Below are 6,595 nucleotides of genomic sequence, written 5' to 3'. Positions count from 1 at the left end.
AGCCACGGTCGGGGTGGTGGTTCAGCAGCCTTGATCCCCGTGCAGGGATGCTGCAGTCGGACCTGAAGAAGAGGAAGGAACCGGTTAGCCACCAGGGGCCTGCATCCCAGGGCCCCGCGGTGCTGGCGGGCATCCCGGAAGCCTCCAGGGGCTGCTGGCACCAAGTGGGTTTCCTATGGTTGTTGTGGAGCGGGAGGCAACGGCTGGTTGGAACCGAGAGCACGCTGGACTGGAGATCAATGGGTTTGCTGTGTGCGCCCCCCTCCTGTGTGACTCGGAGGAAGTCCCAGCCCCTCTCTGGGCCTCGGTGGGGGTGGACTGGCGGGGAGTGGGTGGATGCCCTGGGAACACAGAAGTTCAGTGGTGGGATGAGATGGTGCGGTCTCTAATTCACAGCTGGTGTCAGGGTGAAAGCATGAGGGTTGTGGGTTTGCTGGAGCTGGGCCAGTGGCCAGGGAGCGACATGGGTCTGTGTGCTGGGGGGTGTGGTTGTGACAGCAAGGGCTTTGGTGTGGATGAGACTATGTGTCTGTTAGAAAGGGATAGAGAGGTCGAGGGCAGAGCAAGTTGTGTCGGTGAGCAGCGTGTGCTGGTGTGCAGATATCCTTGCGTGTAGCAGGCCTCTTGTCTGAGGGTGTGTGCTTGTGCACACATGTGTGTGACCGATCCACTCTGTTGAAGGTGTGTGTAAGCTTAGGGAGGCTACCAGAAGGGGGTGGGGGCGGGGGCGGTGACGCTGACACCCACCCCTTCCCGGTCACTTCCCCTTTGCCTGCCCTATCTCTCATCTTGGGTTCTGGGCAGCCTCCTCCCCCCACCTCTGGCTTCTGCATCTTTTGAGACTCAGTCTGGAGTCCAACAGAGAGGGAGATGCTTTAGCACTAACTCCCTCTCCCTTCCCCATCTGTAAAATGGGCTGATGGCAGATGGAACTCACCGCAGGAGGCTGTTGGTGCTCGCTCAGTGCTTTTGCTGTGGCGAGCAGGCATCAGTGTGTCAAAGAAACATCCGGCGATAGTGGAAATGTTCTACATCTGTGTTTCCCAGTGTGGGACCCCTCCCCCACACATGGCTACTGAGCCCTCAATAAGAGGTCAATGGGACTGAAGAAATCAACTTAGAATGCGTGCGAATTTAAGCCCTCCACAGGACTCGCAGCAATGGTACCAGACAGTGCTACAGGGGGACACCTTCTGAATGTAGCCACTTCTGGCTAGTGGGAAGTTCTCTGTCTCCATCCGCCCAGCCGAGACAGTGCCCACAGGTCTTTTTGCCTCTGTCTTGCCAAGTCGTTGGGGCAGCGTCCTGTCTGCCACTCCAGAAGGGACAGCTCTGTTCTGAGCCTCCATTTCTCCCCTGCAGGATAGGGGATGGCATGATGGATGTGTTGACTGTGCTGTCCAATAAAGCAGCCATTAGCCACATGTGGCTACTTAAAATTAAAATGAATTTAAAAAATTCAGTTTCTCGGTGCATTTCTCAGAGCTTCAGTGGCCAAGTATCACAGACTGGGGAGGGGGTGCTTGAATAACATAAATGTATTTGCTCACAACTCTGGAGGCTGCAAGTCTGAGGTCAAGGTGCCAGCAGGCTTGGTTCCCCTGAGTCCTCTCTCGTGGATCCTGGGGGTTTGCTGGCAGTCTTGCATCCCTTGGCTTGTAGACACATCAGCCGCATCTCTGCCTCCATCTTCACATGGGTTGTGTTTGCCTGCACGTCTGTGTCCAAATTCTCGTCTTTTTTTTTTTTTTTTCCTTTGCTACTCTGGGTCTTCATTGTGGCACGAGGGCTGTCTCTAGTTTTGGTGTTCTGGCTTAGTTGTCCTGCAACATGTGAGATCTTAGTTCTCTGACCAGGGATCACATACAGGTCCCCTGCATTGGAAGGTGTATTCTTTCAACTTTTTATTTTGTATTGGGGTACAACCAAATAACAAGCAACTTTGCAATAGTTTCAGGTGAACAGGGAGGAGACTCAGCCATACATATATGTATCCATCCATTACATGTATCCATTCTTTCCCAAACTCCCCTCCCATCCAGGCTGCCACATAACATTGAACAGGATTCCATGTGCTATACAGTAGGTCCTTGTTGGTTATCCATTTTAAGTGTAGCAGTGAGTACCTGTCAATCCCAAACTCCCTAACTACCCCTCCCCCCTATTCTTCTCAACCAGCAGGCGTAAGTTTGTCCTTTATGAGTCTCTTTCTGTTTTGTAAGTTCATTTGTATCATTTCTCTTTAAAGTCCACATGTAAGGGATGACATACGATATCTGGAAGGAGGATTCTTAACCACTGGGCCATCAGGGCAGTCCCTCCCCATTTCATAAGGACACCAGTCCTATTGGCTTAGGGCCACCGTATACAGTGTGACTCAGATTAACTAATTATACCTATAAAAATCCTATTTCCAAATAAGGGCCTCTTCTGAGGTGTTGGGAATTAGGATTTCGAGTCGTCAATTTTGGAGGAGACACAATTCGGCCCATGGCATTTGGTCACGCTAACCCCATTTTGAGTGCTTGATGGGACATGTGGCTTGTGGCTACTGTTCTGGAAAATGCAGACACAGAATCTATCCATCATCACAGAAAGTGCTATGAGACAGGGAGGGGAAAGTTCTAAGCATGTATAAGCTAGGATTGCGTGCTCAGTCACGCAGTCATGTCCGACTCTTTGTGACCCCATGGACTGTAGCTCACCAGGTTCCTCTGTCCAGGGCATTCTCCAGCCAAAAATACTGGAGCGGGTTGCTGTTCCCTTCTCCAGGGAATCTTCCTGACCCAGGGAATGAACCCGTGTCTCCTGTGTCTCCTGCATTGGGCATTGGCAGGTGGGTTCTCCCTTCCCAGAGCACCCCCTGGATAACTCATAACCTGAGATACTTCTTACGTTTTCCAGATTGCTGACCACGTGTGTTGATCTGGAACAGTGACAGGGTGGGTGGGGTCTTGGCGGAATTTGGGGCGAGTGAAGTCCGGGCTGCCTTAAAGCTCTTGACCTGCAACCCTGGGCCTGTGTGAGTTGGGCCTGTTGGCCCAACTCCACCCTGTGAGTGTCACGCTTTGCTTTGACTGAACTGGACTATTTGCTGCCCCTTCCTATCTGGGACCTTTGCATGTCTTTGTTGACCCCACTAGAGTGGCCTGTGCATCCTTCAAGTCTCAGCTTCAGCATCACCTCCTCCAGGAAATCTCCCTGATTTCTCCTCTTCCTTAGCCCTCTTCCAGGCTCACACATCTGCGTGTGCATCACTATCACAGCTTCAATCACACCTGGCCACACATCCACCTGCTCCCCTGGACTTTGAGCTCCATGAGAGTGGAGTTAGTGACAGTGTTTGGGTCATTGCTGTGTCCCAAACACAGCACAGGGCCCAGCAGATAGGAGGTGCTCCATGAACTAGAGCTCTGGTATAACTGGTCCCAGCAGCATGCCTTCCACTGAAACCTCTTCACCTCCTTGTTCCCCACCTCCCTGACTGAGGTGGAGCCGTCCTCAAGAATGAGGTCCTCTGCTGTTAGGTGGCTCAGGTGGCTCAGGTGTCTGTAACATTGCTGTTCCCCAGCTGTGCCATGCACCACGGGCTTCAGTTTCCTCATCTGTAAACTGGAGATATCGATGTCTCCTGCCCTCCTGGGATGTTGATAAGGCAAGGAATATAAAGGCTCTCCAACTACTTATGTTTGTGTAATGTGCTGTGCTCAGTTGCTCAGTCCTGTCGGACTCCTTGTGATCCCATGGACTGCAGCCCGTCAGGCTCCTCTATCCATGGAATTTTCCAGGGAAGAATACTAGAGTGGGTTGTCGTTTCCTCCTCCAGGGGATCTTCCAGACCCCAGGATTGAACCCGTGTCTTCTATGTCTCCTGCATTTGGCAGGCAGATTCTTTACCACTGCACCACTGGGGGAGCGTGTTTTTGTAACAGGGAAGAACAAATCTGACTCCCTATTAGATCTGTTCCTTTTGCTTTCACTTTTGTGCCCTGTTGCCTGTCATACTGATTCTGCACCTTTTGTACAAGAAAGTTGCATTATAGCCTGAAATATACAGGAGAGCCTGTCCTCAAGGCTCTGACACTTGAATCTATTCATACAGAGGTAAAAAGTTGCAGAACAGAGAATAACATTTGTCTCATTGGAGGTTTACAGGAACATCCTGTCCTTTGTGGCCAGCTGCAAGAACAAAGGATTCCAACACTAAGAAGTCTGCAACAATCAACCACGTCCCTCTCTTACCTTGCTTTGCTGAAACCCTTTGGGGAGTATGAGTTTATGAGACATGAGCCACTGGTTTACTTGCATGGCCCTGCAATAAACCTTTCTCTGCTCTAACTCCCATAGTTTTGGTTTGTTTGTCCTTGCTTTTGGTAACATAGTTAAATGAATAATAACAACGAAGGCCACTCTGCTGTTCTAATCACCTGTGTGTTAATTTATTTAATCCTTGCAAAACCTCCAGGAGGCAGATACTGTCATTAACTTCATGTTACAGATGGAGAAACTGAGACCCAGAGAGTTTAGGTAACACACAAGTTCACACAGCTGGGAAGAGGCAGAATTGGGATTCAAACTTGACAGGTGACTTCTTGATCCCTGTTCGTTACTGCCTCTTTAATGAATGAATGAATGAATGAATGAATGAATACCAGTTCCTTCCCTCTTTGGAAAACTAAGAATGAATGTTCCAAGTTATTCTTTGGGCTGCCCCAAGGTTTCACCTCCACAAAGCAGGATTAGTTGAAGCCCCCCATTTTACAGACAGAAAAACTAACGCTCAGGGGAGGAGGTGGCACGGGCAGCCCTAAGATCCAAGCCTTGTTATCTGAGCCAGGTTCAGGCCCCTTTCTTGCTCTATCTCTGGATGAGTGTAAGTGTGTATGTGTGTGTGTGTTGCCTGTTCATAACCTGGCTGGAAGGAGCAAGGGTAGATGGAGAAGCAGATAATAAATATTTGCTGATCAAGATCACATGAGCCAGAATGAGTTCTTACCCCTCTCCCTGCCCTGCCAAGCCACCCCTGACTCCTCCAGCCTGGGACCCCCCACCTGCTGAGAGACCTGGGGATGGCCAGAAGCAGGTGACATAGCTGGGAGGGATGGGGTCGTGTGTTAGGGTTTTCATGACTCATTTATTCACTCACTCATTCACTTAACCACTGTATGTCAGGCTCTATTCTGGGCACTGGGGTGGCAGCTATGAACAATCTGGCACCTGCTTGCACAAAGGTCACAGTTTGGCGCAGGTGACAAACACCAAACTAAGAGTCCAGCGTCATTTTCAGTAAGGAACTACCCATGCAGAAAGCAGGAGGGGTCCGTGAGGGTTCTACAGGAAGAGCAGGTGCAGCAGCTCTCAGGCTGCATGAGCTTGGCGCATTCTCGTAATACCCACATTTATTGAGTGCTTCATGTATGCCTCATCCTTTCAAAGTGCATTCACGTGAATTATCTTACTGAATCCTCACACAACCCTGAGAACCCTGGGAAGAGTGTTTGATTATTTATCATCGTATTTGGCAGCCAGTTGAGGAAATAGAGGCTCAGAGAGGTGAAAGGACTTGCCCAAGGTCACACAGCTGGGAAGTGGAGGAGCTGGGACTTGAACTCATGTTATTAATCAACACAACTGCCTCCTCTCACTTGGGGCAGGAGGGAGGCTCAACTCCTTAGGCAACAGTACCGGAGCCTAGGGGCCAGGGCCATTGTGTTCTGCACACTGTGGCCTCAGCCTTCTCATCGGTACAGAGGATATGAGTTACTGATGACCCTTAAGGCCTCTGATCCAGGGACAGTTGGGTTCTTAGGGTGGGCAGATTAGAAAATATTAATTTAAGACACTCAGTAGAATTTGAATTTCTGGTTATCAACGAGTAACTTTTTTACTATGAGTATGCCCCAAATATAATTAAGTCTAAGTATAAATAATATATCATCAACCGCAGCACAACGCCAGGTTGCAGACTACAAGTCCCATAATCCATTGCGACACTCCCTTTTAGGAACCTATCATGATTTTTTGATTCTTCTTTCATTCATTTATCCAAAAATTATATAACCCACCCGTTGTGTGCCCGGCCTTGGGTCAAGTTCTGAGGAATACATCAGTGCACAAAGAAAACACAAGTCTTTGCCCTCAGGCAATTTAACATCTATATTCTTTGGGACTTTTAAGTGATTTTTCTCAGACGAGGGAAGACTTCAGCTCCCATGATCCCTTATGCTTGCTCGAGACCACAATTTCCAGGAGTCCTAGCGCAACAGGTCCGCCCCTCTCTTCCTTATTTCTAACTTTCTTCCGGGTCGCAAGGTCACCTCCTGTACAACCTCTCTTCCTCCCGTCCCTCGCCTTTCTCCCACAGCAAAGGCATGGTTTCAGTAAGTTACACTGCTAATAGTATGTTTTAAAGTCTCCGTATTTTCTGACTTGGAGTTTAAGCGAAACTTTAGCCAGACAGCCACCACAGCTTTCTCTATTAGGGGGAGTAACAGAATGGGCCCACAACTCCCATGTGGCTCCACGCGCCGGGAAGACTACAACTCCCAGTAGCCAGCGCGGCGGACAGGTGGCCCTCGGCGGTGCCGGCAGGACC

Source organism: Budorcas taxicolor, chromosome 7, assembly GCF_023091745.1.
Source record: "Budorcas taxicolor isolate Tak-1 chromosome 7, Takin1.1, whole genome shotgun sequence".
Classification (NCBI taxonomy): domain Eukaryota; kingdom Metazoa; phylum Chordata; class Mammalia; order Artiodactyla; family Bovidae; genus Budorcas; species Budorcas taxicolor.
The sequence above is the reverse complement of the archived record's forward strand: the minus strand, read 5'-3'. Positions refer to the sequence as shown.